This window comes from Oryctolagus cuniculus, chromosome 10 (genome assembly GCF_051225735.1).
Source record: "Oryctolagus cuniculus isolate XC-2025 breed Fujian yellow rabbit chromosome 10, ASM5122573v1, whole genome shotgun sequence".
Taxonomy (NCBI): Eukaryota; Metazoa; Chordata; class Mammalia; order Lagomorpha; family Leporidae; genus Oryctolagus; species Oryctolagus cuniculus.
In genome coordinates, this window is record NC_142876.1 from 87,993,542 (window position 1) to 88,019,681 (window position 26,140).

The window sequence follows — 26,140 nt, forward strand, 5'->3', positions numbered from 1 at the left end:
TTTCCAGAATTTATAAAGAGCTCAAGAAACTACACAGCAACAAAACAAACAATCCAGTTAAGAAATGGGCAAAGGACCTGAACAAACATTTTTCAAGAGAGGAAATTCAGATGCCAACAGACACATGAAAAATGCTCAGGATCACTAGCCATCAAAGAAATGCAAATCAAAACCACAATGAGGCTCCACCTCACCCTGATTAGAATGGTGCTTATACAGAGAATTATAGACAAAAAAACAAATGCTAACAAGGATGTGGGGAAAAGGGTACCCTAATCCACTGTTGGTGGGAATGTAAACTGGTCCAGCCACTATCAAGACAGTATTGAGATACCTCAGAAAGCTGGATATAGACCTACTTTATGACCTAGCCATCCTACTCCTGGGAATTTACCCAAAGAAAATGAAATCAGTATATGAAAGAATGATCTGTACCCATGTTCACTGCAGCTAAATTTACAATAGCTATGATAAGGAATCAACCCAGATGTCCATCAACTGATGACTAGATAAAGAAATTGTGGTATATATACACTATGGAATACTACACATGGTTAAATAAAAGAAATCCTATCATTTGCAACAAAATGGATATAACTGGGGGCTGGCCCTGTGGTGTAGTTGGAAAAGCCACCATCCGCAGTGCTGGCATCCCATATAGATGCCAATTTGAGTCCTGGCTGCTCTACTTCTGATTCATTTTTCTGCTGTGGCCTGGGATAGCAGTAGAAGATGGCTCAAGTCGTTGGGCCCCTGCCTCTATATGGGAGACCTGGAAGAAGCTCCTGGCTCCTGGCTTTAGATTGGTCCAACTCTGCAGCCCTTGCAGGCATATGTGGAGTGAACCAGCAAATGGAAGACATCTCTCTCTCTCTCTCTCTCTCTCTCTGCCTCTGTTTCTCTGCCTTTCAAATAAATAAAAGTTTGCCTTTATTAAAAAAATGAATGTACTGGAAACCATTATATTTAGTGAAATAAGCCAGTCTTGAAAAGACAAATAGCATATGTTCTCTCTGAACTGTGGTACCTAGTAGAGTGCCTAAAAGGTAATCTATAGGAGTGAAATTGGCACTTTGTGATACAGTGACTTTGAATAGCACTTGTCTTGACTATTGAGGAACAATTTTTTTGTTCGTTTGTTTTTTTCATACTATTTGTTGAACTCTCTACTTAGTGTAGGGTTAATCTTCTTTAAAGTTAACTGAAAATAGATCTTTGTGAAAAATAAGAATTGGAATGGGAGAGGAGGTGGAAGAAGGGTGGGGGTATAAGTGGGGAGAAGATAGGGTGGGAAGAATCAATGTGTTACTAAATATGTATATATTAAATGCATGAAGTGCATGAAGTTTGTATTCCTTAAATAATTTTTTAAAGAGCTTTGGATCAGACAGAGGTATGGAACTGCGGATCTTTTGTAGAGAAGATTCACTTTGCTCTCTTTTGCCATCCACATCTCTTTTCTGTCATCCTCTGTGTCTAGGATCCCACGACCTTTTGGTTCACTTCCTTCAGGGACCATTCTTTTCATTTCGTGCAGGGTCATGACAGTCAGAGTCTAGGTGCATACAAGTCCAGATGCTCCTTATACAGACTTTACAATTATCTTCCTGTCTTCAACCATCACCTGAGTCCTTCTGAGAAATTACATGCCTTTATGAACTTTGTTTTTTTTTTAACTTTTATTTAATGAATATAAATTTCCAAAGTACAGCTTATGGATTACAATGGCTTCCCCCCATATCATCTCTCCCACCCGCATCCCTCCCCTTTTCCACTCCCTCTCCCCTTCCATTCACATGAGGATTCATTTTCGATTCTCTTTATATACAGAAGATCAGTTTAGCATACATTAAGTAAAGATTTCAACAGTTTGCTCCCACACAAACATAAAGTGAAAAATAATAGATGATTTTTTAAATGATGATGAAATCAGATCAGACCTATTGTCATGTTTAATCCCAGTGAGAGTCAAGTTGGGAATTGATAATTTCTTCTTTTTTTTTTTTTTTTTACAGAAGATCAGTTTAGTATACATTAAGTAAAGATTTCAACAGTTTGCACCCCCATAGAAACACAAAGCGAAATATACTGTTTGAGTACTCATTATAGCATTAAGTCTCAATGTACAGCACATTAAGGACAGAGATCCTGCATGAGGAGTAAGTGCACAGTGACTCCTGTTGTTGACTTTACAAATTGACACTCCTGTTTATGGCATCAGTAATCTCCCTATGCACCAGTCATGAGTTTCCAAGGCTATGGAAGCCTTTTGAGTTCACCAACTCCTATCTTGTTTAGACAAGGTCATATTCAAAGTGGAGGTTCTCTCCTCCCTTCAGAGAAAGGTACCTCCTTCTTTGAAGACCTGTTCTTTCCACTGGGATCTCACTCACAGAGATCTTTCGTTTAGTTGTTTGGTTTTTTTTTTTTTTTTTTTTTGCCAGAGTGTCTTGGCTTTCCATGCCTGAAATAGTCTCATGGGCTTTTCAGCCAGATCGGAATGCCTCTAGGGCTGATTCTGAGGCCAGAGTGCTGTTTAGGACATCCACCATTCTATGAGTCTGCTGAGTATCTCGCTTCCCGTGTTGGATCACTCTCCCCTTTATTTATTCTATCAGTTAGTATTAGCAGGTACTAGACTTGTTTATGTGCTTCCTTTGACTCTTAGTCCTTTCATTATGATCAATTGTGAACTGAAATTGATCACTTGGACTGGTGAGATGGCATTGGTACATGCCACCTTGATGGGATTAAATTGGAGTCCCCTGGTATGTTTCTAGCTCTACCATTTGGGGCAAGTCAGCTTGAGCATGTCCCAAATTGTACATCTCTTCCCTCTCTTATTCCTACTCTTATGTTTAACAGGGATCACATTTCAGTTAAATTTCAACACTTAAGAATAACTGTGTATTAATTACAGAATTAAACCAGTCATATTAAGTAGAACAGACAAAAAAACTAAGAGGGATAATGTATTAAGTTGTTCATTAACAGTCAGGGCTATGCTGATCAAGTCACCATTTCTCCAAGATGGAGTTTGTATTTCTATATTCCTTGATGTTCTCAAAGTGATTTTCAAAAGAAGATTGGTTTTCTAGTTGTCTTAAGTCTCGAAGTCCAGCAAATAGATTTTAAGCGGCAGCAAATATTTCCAATCAAGTATTTTTTAATTTTTATATTAATTAAAATATGCCTGAACTTAAAATGCATCAAATGAAAAGTTATTCCTGTTTTAGTGTTTTTTTCATGTGACATCACAATCATATGGTCTTGGAGGACAAGGCATATGCAGTCCTATTGTTCCTATACTACCCCTAGTGTAATGCTGGGCACAGTCTTCTGTTTGCTAAATGGTGTATGAAGTCAGCTGAGAATGGATAAAAGAAGCCATATATAACTACAACTTTCCTCCAGGGTTAAATATTCCCAGACCATAATTCTTATTCCCATTCTTTCAAAACCATGTTCCACTACTTCCTTCTTTTGTTGTTAGCAAAAGAGAGCACAGTTCAGTCACAAAGCTCTGTATCTCCTCAGGAAACAGGCAACCAGTGCCTTATATTTTTTTTTTCTTTTCATTGACACATATCAAGTGTAACTATCTACAGTACACAGGATAAATCAATACATGTATACCACAAGTAATGATCAGATCAAGATAATTAGTTATTTCCATACCCTCAAACATCATTTGTTTCTATACGTTAGAAATTGTATACCAGTCTCGTTATTTTGAAATTTTCATTGTTACTCTAATAGGCTATAGAATGCCAAAACTAATTTTTTCCATCCAAATGTATTTTGGGGCCATTTATCTAACCTTTTTCCCTGCCCCTTCTCCACACCATACTCAGTAGTGACCAGTATTCCTCTTTCTTCTTCGATGAGATAGATTTGTTAGTTTCCACAAAAGTATGAGAATCACAAATGTGATATTTTTACCCATACGTTTACTCCAACTCACCAGTGACTCAACTCTATTTCAAAAATACTTCACACTTGGGTCTACTCCATTCAGAGTTGACAAAAATGAAGTGCTCTGAGGAAAAGAAAGAACTTTATGATCTTTCAGGATGATCACTGGGAACCACGTGAGAACAGTACGAATCTCTGCTTTACCAGGGAGAGCAAGGATGCGTGTAAGCCTGAAAGGGCAGCATTTCCCGAAGAAGTGTACTAGAGAGCAAGCATTCCACGACAAATTCATCTAGCAGTCATGGGGTAAGGGTCCTCTTCTTGGAGGATCACAGATCTCATTAGCTTCTTAAAGGCTCTGAGAATTACTGTAACCAGCTCAACTTGTATTTTCCCCCAGCTTTATTAAGGTATGATTGATAAATTAAAAAATGTAAATATTTGAGGTATACAGGCTGATGTTCTGATACACACTGTGAAATGATTCCCACAACAAAGCTAATTATCTGTCAGCTCACATGGTTAACACTTCTGTGTATGCATTTGTGTGAAGTGAGAATGCTCAGGATCTACTCTCAGCAAATTTCAAAATACAGCACATTATTAACTATAGCCACCATGCTGAACAATGGCTCTCTAGAACTGTTTTCACCTTAAACCTGCATGTTTGTATCCTTAGACCCACATCTCCCCATATCACCCTCCCCACATCAGCCCCTAGTAGCCACTCTTCTGTTTTCTGCTACTATGGAATGGACTTGCATCAGCTTCTACATTGCCCCCAGAGTTCATATGCTGCAAATTTAATCTCCAGAGTCAAGTTAGTGTTATTTGAAGGTGAGACATTGGAGGTAGCTGAATCACAAGGGCTCTGCTGATTAATGGGTTAAGGGATTATCAAAGGAGTAGCTTTGTTATGAAAATTAGCTTTGGCACACCTACTGTGTCTCACCATGCAATTCCTTGAAGTATATTGTGCCCAGCAATAGGGTCTGTCAGTAGATGTTCAGGAGGTGCTGGAGCCATGTTATTGAACTTCCTAGTCTCCACAGCAAAGAGCTAAATACACTTCCACTCCTCATTAATTGTTCAGGGTGTAGTGTTCTGTTACAAGAAAGGGAAAATGGGCAGAGACCTGGATATAAGCGAGGTCTTGCAGCACTCATTTTTGTCTTTTTGTCTCTGGCTTATTTCACCTAGCATGATGTTCTCCAATTTCATCTATGCCATGGCGAATGGGAGAGTTTTCTTCTTTTAAGATCAAAATATTCTCATTCTCTGTGTGTGTACACATGAAGATATGTATATAATAAATTTTCTTTATCCATTCACTCATCAATGGACTCTTAGGGTATTTGTGTACCGTGGCATTATGAATAATACACAGTGAACACAGGTGTACAAATACCTCTTGCAGGTAGTGATTTTATGACCAGGTCTTCCAACTCGTGTGATTGCCTCTGCAATCAGAGTCAAGTACAAGTGGACCTGGACAAGTAGTTGGTCTGCAGTTGGTATACCTGTTACTAGAGACATGAGTGGATATGGACATGGTTCTTTTAGGTTCTCAGGCACATGGGACTGACTCTGGGACTCTGGGACCCTAGCAGGGCTTGAAACAAGCTTCTGGGTCAATTGTCAGGCTGAATTCAGGGTCCATAGTTGGAACTGAGGTTGTTGGGTCTAATGCCAGGGGTTGCAACAAGTTTCTTGAGACTTTTCAATGGGCAGGACTGAGAACATGGATGGATCTGAGTCACAAGGTTGCTTCAGGACCCACAGCCATTACCAAGTTCAGCAGCCCTGTAAGGAGGGACAAGGAACAGCCTCAGACTTGATATGGGTTTCTTCCAGGGCATGTGAAGTGAGGTAGCCAGTACTATAGTTAAACCTTTGGAACCCAATTATACTAGTTTGCATATCAGTAATACGTAACAACTACTCTGGCCCAGAATACCTGGAGTTGTTCAAGTCTCACCTATATATCACATTCCAATCCTGAAAAGCTCTCTGGGCAGTAGATGGCATTATCTCCTTCACATTGACAAAGAAATAGGGGCAAGTAGCTAATCGCAGAGCTAGGAGTTGAATTAAAAACTGTGGGCCTCCGAAGCTCCCACCCTGCCCACTAAATTATGCCATCTCTTGCTAGAACCTTTGGTCCCTTTATCACCATCAAGACCTTCAGTAAGATGTGTTCCAGGAAAATAGCACATGGGGCTACAAATGAATTTTAATGATTGCTTATTGTATGCCACCATTTAGTTGGCCATTCTTCACACTCAGGTTTTGAGAAGTCTGGAAAGACTGGCACAATTGAATGAGCCTTTGATGAGGACTCAGTTAGTCCTATGCAAGGATCTGCCATCAGCCAGAGTGGGTGGGTATTTGCCCATTCTTCATTTTCTGGATTTCTCCCTCTGCCTCTGATCAACAGGCTCTGCCCATCCTCTCGCAGGTCATTTTGCATGTTGGGGAGCTTTGATTCTTGTTTATTTCCCTTAGATCAGAAATGGACAGTAGCAAAACAGTTCATGTTTCTGGAGGATTTATCTTGAGGCAACTTCCAGGCAAAGCCTTTGATCCTCATTATTATATTTCATTTTCCTAAGTCTTTGCAGAGGTATTCTGGTCAACCTCCTTTTGTCCTTGAGAAAACATTCTTTGACTGATGTGTGACTGGCACAGGTCACATAGCTTGTAAGTAGTGTGTGGGGGGGGGGGGTCACAATTTAACCCTTATCGATCTTATTCCAAATTGCATTCCCTTTGCTATTGGCTAGGCTGGTTGTTTTTTAGAGACTCTGGGGAAAATGCTGTGCTGTAAATCAGCTCAGAGGAAACACTAGCTGCCTTGCCATTCATCCTCAAATACGGATCTCAGTAAACCTCCAGAGGGGACCAGAGGAGCTTAGATGACCTAGGAAGTATACAGTAGAACTGAAATTAACAGCGTTTTTTTTTTAAACTGTTATTACTTCCAATGACTGCATCTTTGTGTCTTCCTGAAGAAATTCTAGGAAAAATACTCCAGAGAATACTTGAGAGAGGAATCTGTTCCTTTTCTAGCTTTTAGAGGCAGCTTACATTCCTTGGCTGTGACATGTTCCATGCCATCACTGGACAGTTGCATTTTCCATATGCTCTGTAACTCTGACTCTCTTAGGTTTTATTGTCACATATTTGTACCTACTTGTAGAGTGGAGTACAGTGGGAAAATTCCATACAAGTATACAACGTGCAGTGTTAAAGTCGGGGTGATGAGCCTTTCCATCTCTTCAATCATTAATCATTTCTGTTTGTTGGGAATCCTCAAACTCTTCTAGTTTTTTTTAATGTAACATGGATTGTTATAGACTAGAGACACCTTATTACAGTGTAGAACATCAAATGTAAGTTCATCCTTTCTAACTGTATTATTGGTGCCGATTATCTAACCTCCTACTCTTCTCCTTCTGCCCTGTACTACCTAGTGCCCAGTGATCACTGTTCTACTCTTTTCTTTTATGAAGTTGATTTTTTAGTCCTAAAATGGTTGAGAAATGCATGGCTTGTCTTTCTCTGCCTAACTTATTTCATTTAACATGATGTTCTCCAGATACATCCACTTAGCCATGAATGACAGAATTTCATTCATTTTTAGGGGAGAATAATATGCTGTTTTGTATTTATGCCATATCTATTTTTTCTGATTGTCTATAGGTGGGCGTCCAAGTTAATTCTGTATCTGAGCTATTGTGAAGAGTGCTGCAGTAAATATGGGAGAACAAATATCTCTGACATAATGATTTCATTTACTTTTTTTTTTTTGACAGGCAGAGTGGACAGTGAGAGAGAGAGACAGAGAGAAAGGTCTTCCTTTGCCATTGGTTCACCCTCCAATGGCCACCATGGCTGGCACACCACGCTGATCCGAACGCAGGAGCCAGGTACTTCTCCTGGTCTCCCATGGGGTGCAGGGCCCAAGCACTTGGGCCATCTTCCACTGCACTCCCAGGCCACAGCAGAGAGCTGGCCTGGAAGAGGGGCAACCGGGACAGAATCCAGCGCCCTGACTGGGACTAGAACCCGGTGTGCTGGCGCCACAAGGCAGAGGATTAGCCTAGTGAGCCGCGGCGCCGGCCATGATTTCATTTTCTTTGGTCGAAGATCTAGTAGTGGGATTACTGAATCATATGAAAGTTCCATTTTTAGTTTTTTAATGATTCTGCATCCTGCTTTCTATAATGACCCTACCAATTTACATTTCCACCAACACTAGGAGCTAGCTTTTCTCTGCATCCTTTCCAGCACTGGTTATTTTTAATCTGTTTTGAGAGTAATCATTCTGAGGTGAGATGCTATTTCATTGTGGTTTTGATTTGCATTTCCCTGATCATTAGTGACATTTAGCATGTTTTCTATACTTATTGTCCATTAGTCTACTTTTGAGACATGTGTATTTAGATCATTTGTCCATTTTTATTTGTCTATTTTTCCACTTTTTTTTTTAAATGGAGCAAACAAGTGTCTAATTGATGCCTATCTGGGATGCCAGTGTCACAGGTGGCAGCTTTACCTGCTATGCCACAATGCCAGCTAGGGATTGTATTTTTTTTGCTGTTGAGTTCCTTATATATTCTGGATATTAATCCCTGATTGTCTGTGCACACTTTTGACTGTTTCCTTTGCTCTGCTTCTTAGTTTGATAAAATGACATTGGTCTATTTTGATTTTGTTGTCTGTGCTTTTGAAGATGTTATCCAAAATTTCTTATCCCTCACTTTTCCACATTTAAGGGCCCTTTTTAAGGTTAGCCGATTATAATCCTTAATTATTTCTGCAACATTAACTCTCCTTTGCTTGCAACGTGACACAATCATATGTTTTAGGAATTCAGAAATGGACATTATTAAAGGACTGTTATGCTGCCTTCCAAATAGAGTTATTTGGAATTTTTGGTATCTGAATGGCATCCTTCAAAAGTGTTAAAAAAACAGAGAGGCAAACTAGAAAGACGTTTCTTTCAAGAAGCTATGACAAAAGAATTACTGCAGACTCCATTACGTCTGGACCAGTTCAGTGTACAAAGCATTAGTACATGTCACTTACTAACCTGCACTGCAAAAACCTCAAGGTGTCTGCTATTCACTTCTCTGTAGAGATGAGAGAAGCCAAGACCCCAGAGCCATGCAGAATTAGTGACAGAGGTGGTTACCAACCCACAGCTTGTGACTGTGGCTCTGTGTTGTCTACCACCCACAAGTACTCCACAGAGAGTTCCCGCCATACCAGTGGGCACTCCCTGACATAGACAGACCCCTCTGCTGCCACGGACAGCAGTGATGAACAGAAACAGGACCTCCAGGCTCAGGACATTGGGAACCAGATGCTATGGGTGCCTTTAATACTGCAGCTTCCTGTGGTCAGCCTTCCAACCCTCACCATGGGTGAGCTTCAAGGGCAGCCAAGCCACTCCTGGATTCTTAACTTCGCCCAAACACAAAGAAATGTCTATTCTCTCTGCAGACTGGCTGGGAAGGAGTCGCCAGGCCATGCTTCCCTACTTTTTACCCTCCAGCCAAGGGCAAATGTTCCAGTGTGCATATTTGTCACCATCTATGGAAAGTAGGATGATCAGCCTAACTTTCACTTTTTAAATTAGGAAAAGTCCTGGGAAAACTGTAATGGATTTGTCACCCTCATAGAAAGGGAATTTTTAAAAATTCATTCTGAATTGTACCTGGGTGTTGTTTCTGAAATATCCATGTACTCTATTACCCACTATATCTTTGTTGACACTAAGCATGTACGTGGAGATGCTCAGCAGATGTAACTAGATGAATTGCTTAATCATGCTTTATCATCCATGTGACATGGATATGGTGGGATTTCCATCCCAACGTTGAGGTGTGGATTGAACAAGACAATCCATGTAAATTTAGCAGAGCATTGGGCTGTGAATATTGGTTGCAGTGACTACTCTAACCAAACTCGTCAGCTCAGTAAATTTAACACATTGCCCAGTAAACATGAGCAACACAGCATGTTGCTGAGAGTGTGCGATCTGGTTACTGGAGCCTTCATTCAGATCTCAGCTTCTCTACTCATTAGAAGTGTGACTGATGACAAGTTCCCCATCCTCACTGAACCTCATCGGCAAAAGAAAATAATAGTATCTCCCTAAAACTGTTATTGTTTTCAGAAATAGATGAGATGATATTATAGTTTTAGCACCTTTCCTGGCATATAATAAATATTTACATGGTATTACTTATGAAAGTACGTTAAGACTTTTTTATAACTAGCATAACTAATGTAGAGGTTTTATTGGCTTGTGGCTTAAAAAATCCAGGGACAGAGCTGGCTGGAATCAGCCTGGATTTTCTAGATGCAAATAATAATACCACCAAGAACCAGTCTTCTCCCAACCCCTTTATCCTACTTCCCCATTCATTCGTTCATTCATTCATTCTCTCTGTGTCCATCTCTTCATCTCTCCATCTCTCCCTCTGTGTATCCCTCTCCCCCTGTCTGGATGGCATTTCTCCTCTGTGCTGATACAATTCTCAACCAAATTCTCCTAACAGTATAGAAGGTGCTGGGAATCATGGCAGGAAATAAATGACAAAAAACCTGCTTCCATTAGTTCCAACATAGTTTGGGGATTGACTTTTACTGGACCCGTGTGGTTTTTGTGACTATTCCAGTAGCAATCATTGTGACCATGGCAAACAAACACACTGATTGGTCAGAACTGAATCACATGCTCATTGCTGGAACAGAAGAAAGTAGATTGAAATCACCAACAGTTCCGCATGGACTGAGAAAGTTGAATGGGTGTTTCCTAAAATAAAACTAGAAGAAGAAGGAATGGATTCTGGGCATGCAAGAACTTCAGGTTTCCTCCTCCATTGCATTATTACTTCAGTAATAAATATTTGGTAAAATAATTTTCAATATTCTTGTTGGAGGAATAAAAGTGTTCTTAAAGTGCTCGCTCCTGTGAGCTGGGGCAAACTTGCCACATAGTAAATTTTGGCAGCCTGATTCATTCATTCTTCTGGCTTAAATTTCCTGGAAGACAAGCACTTCCCACCCTTAGTAGCAAATTTTAAGCCACCCAAAGAGTGGTCCTGTGGAAGTTTTAACTTACACCTGTAAATCCTTTGAATACGTGCAGCTTAATACCATTTCTCTTGAATATCGGCTGAATTTAAATGTTTGCGGATGCATGGAATGTAGATGAAGAGATGGTATGTGGCTTCTGCGTTTAGTCATCAAGGGTACTCCAGCTTCCTTCTGGTTCTCCTTCTTAGATGGTTCACTTGTGGGAAAATCAGCTTCCATGTTGTGAGGAGACTCAAGTAGTAGTATAGAAGGTCCTATGGAAGAGGAAAAATGAAGGGTCCAGTCCACAGCCAGGAGGGGTACAATCCTGGGAAAGAAATCTCCATTTCCAGTGAAGCCTTCCTAACTAAAGCCCCAAGCTAACATCCTGACTATAGTATCACAAGGAGCTGAAATCACCCAGCTAAGCCACTACTGATCTCCTGGAACTGTAAGAAAGTAGAAGCATTTGTTACTATGAGCCATGATATTTGAAGGTAATACGTGTTGTAACGCTAGATAACCAATACAAGGACACCAGGCTACAGGGAATATTGTGGTTTAAGGTAGTAAAATTAATCTTGTAGTTTATTAACTTCCTATCATTGTGTTGTAACTAACACGATAACAAGTACTTTAAAGTGACTAATTCTATAAAGAATTCGGGATGGTATATTTGGTAGGAAGTGTAAGTTGTTTGTCCCCTTGTTTGGCAATTACGATTCATCATTTTAAGACGCAAGGTCTCCCAACCAAAACGGATCCTGAATGCAGTGTTTGCTTGTCAGTTTCATCATTATAAAACAGCAATAATAACACCTAACTCTGAGGCTTGTTGTAATTGTAACCCTACTATAGCCAGACTACATAGTCCCAGTTACTAAAGAGTCAGGTCACAGCCCAAGAACACAGTCTAGAAAAGCTGTTTGAGAACAACAAAAACACTTACTTGTTTTTTGAATTGTTAAAGCAGCACATGGCGGGAAACAACCTCTTGTAGCACTTTGCAGCTATTCTCCAACCACCTGACTGTAGGTCTGCCTTCTCCCAATGACATTCACCCCTCTCTCTTCTCAGTTGATTTTTCCTTGTGTATGTATGTGGGAGTGATGGAACCTGGTTCAGAGAGCAAAGACAGGGAAGAAGCTGGTGGGCAAGTGCACAATTCATTTTGGTGGTGGAGGTGGGGGAACAAGGCAAGGAAACCTTCCATCACATGGTTTTTATACAATATTGTCATCATGGATTGGGTTTTCCTTGAAGAAGACTCAGACAGCATTTAACAGGTAGGATATTTATTAATGAGGGAACTGGGATAAATACCCAGTGAGGAGAAAGGGTAGAAGCAGAACTGGGAAGCAGCAGAGGTTGACCTGCCAGGGAGGTCCAATGACAGCCCCTGCTCACTCCACAGGGAACTTTGGAGTCAGTAGCACCCAAAAAAGCTGTCCTGGATTGGTACAGCCCTTCTAGCTCCACCCCAATCAGATCTTGGGGGTGAGTCACCCAGGGAAGGGTGTGACCTTGGGGAAGGCAGCTCTGGATGGCTAAGGCACTAAAGGAGCTGGGGAGACAGGGCTGTCTGTCAGCAGGACTTCCCAACAGTTGCAGCAACAGCTTGAAGGGGGCTCTTGGGGACTCAGGAATTCACTACAATCCCATATGGTATAATATATGTGCCTGGCATCTGATAGGCAATTAGTAAGTAATAGCCACTAGCTGGCAATGCATTCAGGATCTCCCCATGGTATTGCTATGATCTCTTTCTGTAATAACGACAGAATTTCAGTGTTTGCATCATAGATCTGCAGAGAACCCTGACTCTCACCATTGTGCACTGACTGAGCTTCAGGAAACATGGCCAATCAGACTCTGCCCTTTGATGTTCTAATGTTTTCTGGGCAGAGAGTGTTGTCCTTCCTGGGCTAATTCCAGGAACTCTAGATAATGCAGAGATTTTGCTGGAATGCTTGGGGTCTGGTCCAGGACAGTAAGCACCAGAGGAAGGATTGCTGCACAGCCCTCTGCTTCCTCACTTAGCGTTCCCTGTTAGCACAGAGCTCTTGCTCTGGCTGTGGGTTACTTTGCCATTGATGGGGCAGCTTCCTGTGCTCTGAGTCAATAAAATGGTTTAGTGTTCTTGCTGGAAGTAAAACTCTCTACAAGGAAAGTCTTGACCATCCCCTCAAATGCACACAAAGGCAAGCCTGCTAATCATTAGTTGCAGCACTGTACAGGAAAAATCAGGTCAAATGAATATCACAGGCAGCCTGGAAGGGAGAGAGAAATGACCAGAGCTGAACCCCAGGGAAGTGCAAAGAGAGGCTGTATGGTTTTATTTCCCTTTCCTAGGAATGGCGTATAGGCGGATTTTGCTTAGAAGCCTATTATTTCTTCTTCTTTTTTGTCCTGCCTTTTTCAGTCATTTCCTGGAACTTATGCATAGAATCAGAGCAATCATCATGTCACAATAACAAAGGGGCAGCTTTGGTTCATTCATATATTCATTTTTTCATCAAATGTTTATTATACTGCCAAATGCTGTTCTAGGCCTGGGGATATGGTTGCAAAAAAACTAGAGTCTATGTTCTTAGGCACTGGACTATAATATTGTTGGTTATATGCCTAGAAATTGAACCCCAGCAGCATTGGCCTCAAGTCTGTGCCTTAACTACCACACCACACCAGCTATGCTCCCTACTTCTACCCTACCTTCTCTCTCACAGTTTTATTTTTTTTTATTTGCAGCATCCATAAACCCCCATATCCATTAAATATACAATTCACTGTAAGAAGATGGAAAACTTTAGAATTTCTTAAAAGATTGCATTGTCTACATTGAATACTTGTTGGAATAATGGAATTACAGATCTTCAGTATACAAAAGACCTGACACACCGTGTAATTCCCCTTCATTCTTCCTCCCTGTTTGATTTCATTTCCTTAACCAATGCTTTTTCCTTCAAGTGTTGCCCAACTTCTGCTTTCCCTTCCTTGCTTATTAGCCCAAGCTATTTATGGACAGATATGTGTGATAGCAGTGTGTAATTCACATCCAGCTACAATGAGTTTGCTTTATCGTGGCTTACCTCCATGGACTGGCTCCTGGTACATTCCATGCTCTTCTTTAAAGTACCTCAACCCCCATGCCACTTAAATTACTGGCTCCCTTGTAGGTCCCTGAATGTGCCAAGTATGTTCCTACCCCTCCTGTTCCCTTTCCTTGGATTGCCTACCTATTCTGTTCATCTGGCCATGATGATGGCATCCTTCTTGTCTCAATTTGAATGTTGCTTCCACAGGAAAGGATTTCGTGAACAGTAAAATCAAACTTCTGAGTATTTGGATTGTCCACTTTGCTTTCAGGGGTTGATAGGTGGATACGTAGGTGTGTGGATGGATGGATGGGTGAGTATGTGAATGGGTAGATAGATGGAAGGAAAAAAGGAAGGAAAAAGGAAAGAAGGAAGGAAGGAAAGGAGAGAGGGAGGATGGATGGGTAGGTAGATTGAGTCAATGATTTATGCTCATTGCTTTTGATTCCTACTTTTTAAGGCTTTACCAAACAGGCTGCATTGCACATTTTCATGAGCTCCCTTTCATTGTTTGCAGAATGAGTTCATACTCTGTCTGACTCTTTTGTAGTCTGAACATTCTCAGTTCCTTCTCTGTTCCATTGTGAAGCAAAGCAGGAGCATGGCTTTTGTATTGTGCAAAAGGACCTCTTACAGTTTTATTTGGATCAAGTTGATTCTGAATGGAATGGAATTTGATGCATGAAAGGAAAAAAATCCTTGATAGAGGCCATCTGGAAACAAAAGGAGCAATAAATGGAAACAATAACAGGAAATCAATATAGTTATATTGCCAGGAACAGCTAAGTATAGAAAAGATCTTCATTTATGTTATTTATACCATTCTTGCATATAGCTAGGGACATTTTACCAGTCAGCCCATTTTCCAAAGGGACCAGAGTTCATCCTGGCCTGGCATGCGGGTGAACCTGTATGTAAAGCTAATGTACTCTAAATATGAGTAATTGTGTTTGTAAAAGTGTAAAAGCCTAACATCTGCGTCCTCCTGCTGACCCTATGGAGGAGGTCTTATGGGTCTTAGATCTAGAAACATGCTGTACTCATTTCATTTCCTTTTAGCATCTCCTCTACTGCAGACAGTTTGTTAGCACGGGACTTTTTTTGCCTACTCCCACCCCGTGATCAAATGATACAAAGGAAAAATATTTTGGAAGCTGTGACTCATGCCACAGATATAAGATGTGTTGAAACTTTCTTTAGGAAATAAATGGAACTTCTATTAAATATTCCTTTTAAATGAAATATATCTCTGGGCATGGAATTGTACAAGGATATCCCAAGAGATATTGAGATTCAGTTTTTTTTTTTTTTTTTACCATGAAAAGAAATCTGCCAGTCACTGATGAGATCAGCAAGAAAGATCTCCAATGGTGAATTCCAGTTCACAAAAGCAAGTGTCCCATCCACACCAAGTGTGATTTTTTCCTAATGCAAACAGAATCAGATTTGGGCAGATGAAGACTGCCATTTCTATGTTTGCATAAGAATTTATCTTTTCTAAAGTTCAAGGAAAAATATGCAAAATGATCTTCAGGTATTACATCTTAGTGGCATAAAACAAGTTTTTGAAATCAGGAAGACTGTTCAAATGCTAGTTCTCTGTGTAAGTGGTATGATCTTAGTAATGATCTCAATCATTTAAGCTGAAATTTTTTTGTACCATATAAATTTTATTTTTCAAAGGTTTTATTTTTTCATTTACTTGAAAGATAGGGTGACAGAGAGAGAGGGAGAGAGAGAGATGGATGTTCCATCTGCTGGTTTACTCTCCAAATGTTCCCAACAGCTAGGGCTGAGCTAGGCCAATGCCAGGAGCCTAGAACTCCATCTGGGTTCCCATATGAGTGGGAGGGACCCAAGTACTTGGGCTATCATCTGCCTTCCCAGTCACATTAACAGATAGCTGGATCTGAAGCAGAATATTCAAGACACCAATTGGCACTCCAATATGGGATGCCAGCATACCAAGCAGAGGCTTAACCCACTGTGCCACCGTGCCCTTCCCGAAGCCTGGTTTTCTTACTTGAAAAAGAAGAGAGTTAGATCTGAGAAGTATTTGAAAAGCTCATATGAAAACAGAATTAAAAGGTAAGTTTATGGCAAAGCATTTTTGAAATTCATAGTTTTTCGCAGTATGCATTTTTGTGAAATTTTTGAAAGCCTCTCCTGATTGTGGCTGTGCATGTGTGTGTATGTGTTAGAGAGAGAACTTCAAAGTGTTTCCAAAAATTTTTTGGACTTAGTACATTATTTTATCCTAATATATGTTTTCCCATGTATTATCAGAAAAAAATTTGCATCAAAAATTTTTTGCACCAAAATGATTGACTGCTTTTATGAAATTTTATATTGATCCATTCATTATTCAGATACTTTAATCAGTATGTTTCCATTAGCATGTCTACTGCTTTTAACTGTGAATTGAGCATGAAAACAAGAAATAATTCTTCTACATATTATTAAAGTTTAGCTATTATTATCATTACAACTATTATTCCATCATATCACAAAGATTCAGTTTCATTTTAGATTATTCTAATCACCAGGACATGCTTTCAAGTCCATTTCCATGAACTTTATGAAGTCCCCTTCTGTATATGTGCCTATCTTTATGTCACCATCTAGTGCTTGACATGTGGTAAGAACTCAGTGAACCACAGTGGGATGTATGTGTTTGAGAGATAAAGCTAAGAAAATATCAGAAGCAATTATACATAGTAAATTATAAATTGATATTTACTGCAAATATCTAAGTCATACTGTAAAAGAATCAAGGTGAAAATGAGTGTAGGACATGATGGGAAATATTTTTAATCTGTGCTGTGAACTCAGATATTGTTTACCAAAGCTATCCCCAGACACACTGTGGAATAAATGCCTTCTTAGCCCTGTCCTCAGGTCTTGAAGCACTGAGGGACTGCAGAGAATTGACAGTGGAAACATCTCCTGTGCTGCTTCCTCTCAGGGCCCTCAACTCAACCACAGATCTCAGAACGAAGTCTGCTAACTGATCTTTCTGCCTCCCTCTCTCACCCCACAACGCATGGGCCACAGTATTGCCATGTCCCCCATGCCCTCCCCAGCGCCAGCATAGTGCTTAAAATCCTACCATGAGTTTCCTTTGCACTTAAATTTGCAACTCCGTGTTGTGGCTGCTGAGGCTCCTTGACCTTCCCACCTCCTCTGAATCCTCTGTGCTTGGGTAGGCCTTGCTCAATGTGCTCCAGGCACACTAGGCTTAAGCCAACACTTAGCACAAATTGAGGGCTCCTCCTCCACCTGCAACACTCTACCTTTTATCTCTCATTCCACTCCTGGCCCCAAAATTCAGCTCCCTGTGTGTCAATGGCCCTCACTTCATTGAGGAGTTCCCTCCCAACCCTATCTAAAATAGCTCCCAATCCCAGTTCTCTCTATCATGATTTGGAGGGTCCTTCTTAAACATTTGAGACAGCTGTATTCATTTTATTTAATTATACATGCATTGGTTTTGTTTTGTCTCCTCTCACTAAAATACAGACCCAATAAGAACAGGAACCAGGTCTTGCACCCTGAATGTCTGGGCGTTGCATAGTGTTTGGCCCCTGGAAAAGCGCTTATTGAAAAGCATTGTGTGAACAACAGAATGAATAAATCCCAATTTCACCTGTTTTCCTAAATGGCAGGTCCCTGAGGACAATAAGCTGGTAGATTGATGGGAGCCTTGGTAATGTTTATTCTCTCAGTAGTGATTCACTGGAGAGAAATCACACATGACAGCCAAGCTACTCCGTCAGTTTTTACAGAATGAAGCTGTGCATGTGGCCTAGGAATTGTTACTAGCAATTCCCATCGTGAGCCATGGTACTGTCAGACTAGATCCCTCTCTCCCCAAAACGTCACTGTGCTCTGAGGCTCTCCCTACACAACCTCTCTCGTCCATCTTTCTTTCTCTCCTATCCAAGGCTCCAGATTTGCGTCGTAATATAAATGCTTTCTCTACCTACTTCAACTCCTGCTCTCTTCTGAAAGCTTTCGCATGTCTAATCTGATTTTAGTGTGTGCTTCTCAGAGGATCCAAGTGGACCCAAGAGCCTCAATTTTTGTGTCAAAAGACAAAAATTCAAAAGCATACCCTCGTCAGTAAGCCATGTGAACATGAAGACCTTAAGACTGAAGGCTCGTTAAATTCATGGTATCTCTATGCGTTGCCAAAACTCCCCACAAGAATTCCCAATCTTCTAGCCTATTGGACCAAGCACCATGTGTTTTTTTTTTTAATCCATCTGAGGAGCTTTCAAAAATGCTAATGGCCTCTTTCCCACATAGGCCAGGGGTATGACGTTGGAACCCAGGCTTTCAAAAGCTCCCCGTGTGATGTAATGTTAGCTGGGCTTGAGAACCACAAATCTTCATAGAGAGCTGGAGAGGCAGCTGAATTCCAGAAGAGTCTGACTGCTGGCCTTGCTGCTTTTCCAGATGTTACTTAATTTTGCTTCCATGTTCCTGCCACTCACCAGCTCTGTGATACCCAACAAGATCCTTACTGCCTCCAAATCATGTTTTCCCTGATTTCATAAAATCAAGTGAAACAGTAAATATTACAACATGTTGAAATTACTTTGTATTATCAACAGTGATTATGCAGTATGAACCTTGCCATGTATAAGAGCCTTTACAAGCAAGATATAAGAGTAGGATCTTTAGTAGAGATGTAAAATATTTCCTGATCACTTAACCCCTTGAGAATATAAACTCATAGGAAGCTGGGACCATTTTATTTCATCTTTGTGTTTGGTGGTATTTTTACAGCCATAAGTAACTCAATTCTTATTTTATGTTCTTTCCCCCACAGAGATAAGAATTCAAAGCAGAGGCATAAATATGGTGCACAAGTGACATCGAGTTGTATTTAATAAATGAATGAATATTAATAAATAAGGTTTATTTATTTAAGAAAGAGTGAATACACATTCATGCATGAGTATAGGCAACCCCATATGGAGAGATATCCATCATGAATGGAACAGAGAATTGCCTAGGAGGATAGATCATGGGAGTAGGCCAGAGAATGATTCATAAACTTGGTCCAGAAGCCAAAAACCAAAGGGCTGCTCCCTTTTCTGAGGTAGGGCATGGTATCCTAATTGAGTATACAAATGAAGTGGAGTTTAGTGTGCATGAGGATTGCCAGTGTTGTGGCCCCCACACCAGGGAGCTCAATTTACATAAGACCATCACGGCAACTCCTCCTTCCTGGTGCTGAATGAGAAACAGATGCATTATGGGAACATGGGTATATTGGATTGACAGATAAGGGGTAGAGTTAACACAGTACAACACAGAAATTATGAAAAAAATTGTTCCAGCTTCATTTATTCCTACCTGACTTCCTACTTAGGTTCCACATATGCTTTTTTTTTAAAAAAATTATTTATTTAAAAGGCAGAGTTACAGAGACAGGTAGAGACAGAGAGAGAGGTCATCCATCCTCTCATCCACTCTCAAATGGCCACGATGGCCAGGGCTGGGCCAGGCCAAAGCCAGGAGCCACGAGCTGCTTCCGGGTTTCCCACGTGGGTACAGGGGCTCAAGGGCTTGGCCCATCCTCCCCTGCTTTCCCAGGCACATGAGCAGGCAGCTGCATGGAAAGTAGAGCAGCCAAGATGCAAACTGGCACCCATAAAGGATGCTGGCACTGCAGGCTGGGACTTTAACCTGCTGTGCCACAGCGCCTGCCCCAGTCTATGTTTTTTAATCAGTAATAATGTCATATATGATAAGAAGGCAATTCATTTCTGACAATTCTTGTGTGCTTTACATATGAGAATCTAATGAAGCTGCTGGTTAAAGATGCAGATGTCTTAGTCCCACATAATAAGGCCTTGAAAGTAGGAGGGATGAGGAATGGAGGGCAAGTCTGTACTTTTAATAATTGGCCCAGATAATTCTTTTTTTTTTAAATTTTTTTGACAGGCAGAGTGGTCAGTGAGAGAGAGAGAGACAGAGAGAAAGGTCTTCCTTTGCCATTGGTTCACCCTCCAATGGCTGCCACGGCCGGCGCGCTGCGGCCGGCACACCGTGCTGATCTGATGGCAGGAGCCAAGTACTTATCCTGGTCTCCCATGGGGTGCAGGGTCCAAGGACCTGGGCCATCCTCCACTGCCTTCCCAGGCCACAGCAGAGAGCTGGCCTGGAAGAGGGGCAACCGGGACAGAATCCAGCGCCCCAACCAGGACTAGAACCTGGTATGCCAGCGCCACAGGCAGAGGATTAGCCTATTGAGCTGTGGCGCCGGCCCCCAGATAATTCTTACACAAACCAATGTACTTCGTTGTCTCTGGTGTGCTTGGAACCAGTGTTTTTTTTCCAGGTTAAAAGGACATTGCCTTCCATTACCCTGTGACAACTTCATTTCACCAGAAATCTATTTTAACAACAAATCTAGCTCATTTGAGATAACTGATTATATATCATTTGTTAAACAGTAGACTTTGCACATTCAAATGAAATTAACTTTTATGTGCTTTTTATTTTAGTATAAAGAGAACAGATTTAATGTAGTACATAGATACATTTCTAAGAATATAATCATAATTTCATTTTTCCGTTCCTCTCTTTTCTCTTTTCTTCTCTCCCTCTTTCCTTCCTTCCTTCCGTCCTTCCTTCTTTCTTTATTTTTTTCTCTCTTATTTTTGAGATAAGATTTTCAAAAGACTTATTAATTAGTTTCTTTATTTGAAAGGCACAGTTATAGGGAGAGAGAGAGTTTCGTTCCACTGATTCCTCCCCAAAAGGCCACAATGACCAAGACTGCACCAAGCTAAAGCCAGAGCCTGGAACTCTGCCCTAGGACTCTCACATGGGTGGCAGCAGTCCAAGCGCTTGGGCCATCTTCTACTGCTTTCCCCTCTGCCTTAGCTGGGAGCTGGATTGGAAGTGGGAGCAGCCAGGACTCCAACCGCCTCATATTAGATGCTACCACTGCAAGCAGCAGCTTAACCCACTGCGTCATAACAGTGGCCCTGAGATAACATATTTTTAATTTATATTATAGTCAAAAGCTTAATGCTCCACTGAATAAAGAGTTCAACAAGTAAAAAGACCATAGTTCAGCAGGTATATAGGCAGCAGCCATAAACAATAATGAAGTTAAAGTATGTCAATTACTCTCATATACAGTAGATTTTAAAAATAGTCACAGATCATTAAAACTATAATGATATGAAATTAATTTTAAAAAGAGGTTTAAAATGTAGTAAATTAAAAAATAAGCACTCATCAAATATATTTAAGAACACAAATTAAAAATTCTTCATTTTCTGTAATACCAATCCAGAAAGAACCAGGAAAGTAAAGGCATAATTTAAAAAAAAAAAAGATTTATTTATTTACTTAAAAGGCAGAGCTACAGAGAGGCAGATGGAAAGAGAGAAAGAGAGCGAGCCATCTGCTAGTTCACTCCCAAATGGCTGTAATGGCCAGAGCTGGGCAGATCTGAAGCCAGGAGCCTGGAGCTTCTTCCAGGTCTCCCAGGGACCCAAGGATTTGGGCCATCTTCTACTGTTTTCCCATGCCTTAGCAGAGAGCTGGATCAGAAGTGAAGCAGCCGGGACTCAAACTGGCACCCATATGGGATGCTGGCATTGCAGGCCAGGACTTTACTTGCTATAGCACAGAGCCAGCCCCAGCGAGTAACTTCCTTACTACTCCCTAGTAGCCCATTCAAGTTGACACAATAAATCTAATTCCTGTCTTCATTCTCTCTTCCATCTTGACAGAGCTTCTGAAGTGGTCTCCTGCCTTAATTCTTCCACATCGCCTAGCCTAATAGGATCACCCCACTACAGCAGGTTGGTTTTTAGTCTTTAAAGCTTTCAAATGTTGTTATGCAAAGCATGGTATTAAATGTACTGGCAGTATTGGCATCACCAAGAAACTCATTAGAGATGCAAAATGGGAAGGTTCTCGTTGGGTGATTTGCAGGTTTTTACAGTGTGAAAAGCTTTAATCTGCTTCACAGTGTGCTAGTGAGATAGCCAGGTAAGCAAAGTGGTTTGTGATTGGGCATCTGCTCCTCCACACCTTACTCCTCTTGTACTGCCAGCAACTCCCCACTACCCAGAGTTCTAGAATATAATGTGTCCTTCCACCTCCTGGGACTTTCATACATACTGCAATTTGCTTGGACATCCCTCCTCTGTGACGTCTCCCCAAACTGATCCAAAGAAGTTACTTCTTTCCCCCATGAAATTCTTCAGTCATCAGTGTCACAGTATGTTGCCATGGCTTTTTGTTGATCTGCTTTCTTGGATTGTGACCATGTGGAAAGTATAGCTTGTTTTTATGTTTAATCCTTGTATCCTGTATCTAGTGTATTCTAGGGAATAGAATTGATTGAGTAGAATAGGTACTTAATCAATATTTGATGAATTGAATTGAATACTAAGGGTGTCATTTGCTCAAGGACTCAATGTTCATAAAGATCAATGTCACTGCATTTGGTTATGTAACACAACCTATGATATAACTCACAACCCCTAGAGTTGTGCAGTGTACAAGTGTACATGACAACTTCAGTAAAAATTGTTTGGCTCATAGATTAGTTAGATGTTAGTGGTGAAAAGTGACAGAAACTAGCTAAGGCCGCCTTATGCTAAAAATGAGAATTCATTGAAAGAATAATGGGATATTTTAGAGAACGTAACCGGAACTGAAAATTGAAAGCCTTTCATGACTTTTTCTCTATTTCTCATAGCTGTTTCCCTTTGTAGATCAGTATTATTTTTATTCTAGCTATAGCTGGCTTCATTTCTCATTGTCACATACAAACGTATGGCTCTCCCATTGCCCTCAGCTTTAGGTGTTATTGGTTTAGCCACTCACAAGGACAGAAATCATACATCCAAAACTTCCAGGAAAAGTGATAGGGTTGGCCCAGCTGATGTATTGTTAATTCATTGGTTAACCAGTTATGTCCTGGGATATGAGTATATAGCAGAAATGTGACTTACAGACAAATATTTCTTTGGATGTATAGATGGCAGTGTCTCGTGAAATACAGGATTCATCAGCTTGTGATTAGAACCACATCCTGCATGAAATGGTGCTCACTATAATGTAACTTGCATAGGTTTTGCCTACTAAATACTGACAGTAGTCATGAGACGGGCAGTGGCTATAGGTTCTAACTCTGTATCACTCAGGAAATCTGCTTGGCACTTTCCAAAACAGCACAATGAACTGCGAATGGTTGTCTCAGTAATAACTGTGAGTTAGAGATCCCCTTCATTCCTTTCCTAGTGTAGCTCACAAAAGCTATGAGGGACTCTCAAATTCCCAAGAAAATAAAGACTGAAATCCACTGGATAGATTCTGACTTCCCTGAGGGCAGGAGCTGCAAACTATTTATCTTTGTCTTCCCTTTCCTCCCCAGAAACTAAAGCCTTTGATGGGGCTTATTACTCTTCTAGTGGACTGAATTAAGATATAAGCACTTTTTAATTCCAGATACAGCTCCTGAACAGAAGAGCATTAGAAGCAGCATGTAAACAAGATGTCATGAGTTTCTTAACATGGAATAATTACATCATAAACTTGATGTCTTCCAAATGAATGACATTTTATTCTATTGTGAATGTAATGGTAATACATTAACATTTTATATTGGCTTTGACACATACTAGCTACATGTTTCTAAGGCAAATTATTTGATCCACCCAAATTTTATCTTCCTTATTTGTAGGATAGACGTGATAATGATAACTACCTTATAGGATACTTATAGAGATTAAAATTAAAATGTGTATCAGGTATTCTAGACAGTGGTTAGCACATAGTGATCAGAAGCACTCAGTAATTGTTAACTATTATTTTTATTTATATATTTATTTCAAACATTGTCCAACTAAGGGGAACTCTTGACAAGACTTTAGAAACCCATACCAGGGGTTAATATTTCTGGGTTACATCATAATTCCAAAGCAAACTTAATGACTTGGATTTGGATGCAATAATAATTGTTCAGACCTGGCTAATTTGCCACTTGGGAGCTTAGAAAGATAATGCTTAATGAGAAAATATATAACCAATCTGTATATGTTCTTTCTAGAACTTACCCAATTCCCAAGGAACAAAAAAACCCAAACTCAATATTAAAAAGTTTTGGGAAACCAAAAACATTGCACAGTGAAGGGTAAAAACTAATGGAAGAATAACCAAATTTCTCCCTTCAGTATGGCCCAAGTATCAGCCTCTCTTTAACTTCCTATAAATCACCTTTGGCCAAAGTTTGGCCAAAATTTTGCTACTCTTTGGTTCAACAGGAAAGAAATATTGTTTCTTATAATTAAAAAACTCTGGTGTTCCAGAGATCTTGGCCAAACTACCTTGGCTTATTTTTTAACATTTATCAGCCAAAATATTTTCAGTACATTCTCTAGTCTTTTCAATTACATCCCCAAAGTAGATGTTCCAGTTGCCGATGGGAATGTCTAAAACTAGGAAGCTACAGTCTGAATGATTTCCTAAATTAAGAATGAAGAGACGGAAGAGAAAGTGCACTGAACTGAAAGAAAGCCAGGGGTGGCTGGCTGTCCAGGATTTTTTTTTTTTAAGATTTTTTTACTTATTTGAAAGGCAGAGTTACAGAGAGGCAGAGGCAGAAAGAGAGAGAGAGAGAGAGAGGTTTTCCATCTACTGGTTCACTCTCCAAATGGCCAAAACAGCTAGAGCTGTACCAATCCAAAGCCAGGAGCCAGGAGCTTCTTCCAGGTCTCCCACACAGGTGCAGAAGCCCAAGGACTTGGACCATCTTCCAGTGATTTCACAGACCATAGCAGAGAACTGGATCAGAAATGGAGTAGCGGGGACTCAAACCGCTGCCCATATGGGATGCTGGCACAGCAGGTGGCGGCTTTACCTGCTACACCATAGCACCGGCCCCTGGCTGTCCAATACTCTATAAACAAGTTGTGTCCAGAAATTGAGAACAAAATTATTCATGTCAGGTCAGTGGTGATCTACAAAATTTTAACCAGTCACCTGCAACATAAACCAAAGACTATCTAGTTCATTCACCCACTCATATTCATTTTTTTGCCACAGAGCAGATAACACAGGTGGCTCATTGTATTGTTGTAATCCCGATACCTAGGTCAGTACCTGGCATATAATATTCAAAATGTGTTAGAAAAACACAATGTATTTCAAATTAATAGGAACATAAGTTTCTGCAGCAAGGTATGTTCTTTAGATGTTGAGTAAGAATTTGGGGTGCAAGAACTGCATTGGGGATCTATACCTCTGAAACGGAGAGGACCAGCATTAGCCAGAGGGAGAAGTCAAACTTTGATGCATGTCCTATATAGCACTGGCCAAAGTGACAGGAAAAATTAGAATATTTTACCTATGAACATGCTGTGCATCCCTAAGATAGCTGGTTCTTTACATCTCCAAGTTGCTCAGTCACTGGATGCAGGCTTCCTCGCAAGGGCATGACCTCAACAAGAATGCTCTCTGCAGCTGAAGGCAAACTTGAAAAAGCTGACAGCCAGAGGCTGTCTGCTGACCTTGTTCTTGCACAGCTGGTCATCAAGTCCTTCCTGGAAGGGATAACTCAGTAGTGCATTCTTTGTCACGTGTGCCACAGTTTCTGTATTAATTTCCTCTCTTGTGGTGATGAGATGAAGGGCAGGATTTGCAGAAGGCTTTATGTTATCTGAACATGGTGATGAATCTCTTGTTCTGCAAAGAGAGACCCCAAACTGAGTTAAGAGATGATCTAGACAGAGACAAACTACTATGCCTAATAAAACAGGGAGAATGTTTGTTTGCTGGTTTTAAATTTGCAGAAAGATAATGAGTAAAGGATAATTAAAAACAGAGAAAATTGAGCTAAAGACCAGTGCCTAAATTAATAGAAATAGTTAAAAGTTTTATGAAGCCTCCTTCTCCTTATCTTTTAGAATTTCAAAAAAGTTGTTTTTCTTAGATCATAGGTTGTACAAAAACAGGCCACTGACTGGATTTTGCCCTAGTGTTTTATTTCTGTTGACCCTGAG

The 26,140-nt window shown here is 40.5% G+C and overlaps 1 protein-coding gene across 16 annotated transcripts in view; it reads left to right on the forward strand.

Moving 5' to 3' along the window:
* LOC138843963 (uncharacterized) overlaps window positions 1-26,140 on the forward strand; it is a 291,590-nt gene that overhangs the window by 131,453 nt on the left and 133,997 nt on the right. For all 16 annotated transcript variants that reach the window (XR_016214241.1, XR_016214240.1, XR_016214239.1 and 13 more), the window contains one exon: window positions 21,860-21,931. The gene's annotated coding sequence lies outside the window, so the exon portion shown is untranslated. The remainder of the gene's footprint in view (window positions 1-21,859; window positions 21,932-26,140) is intronic.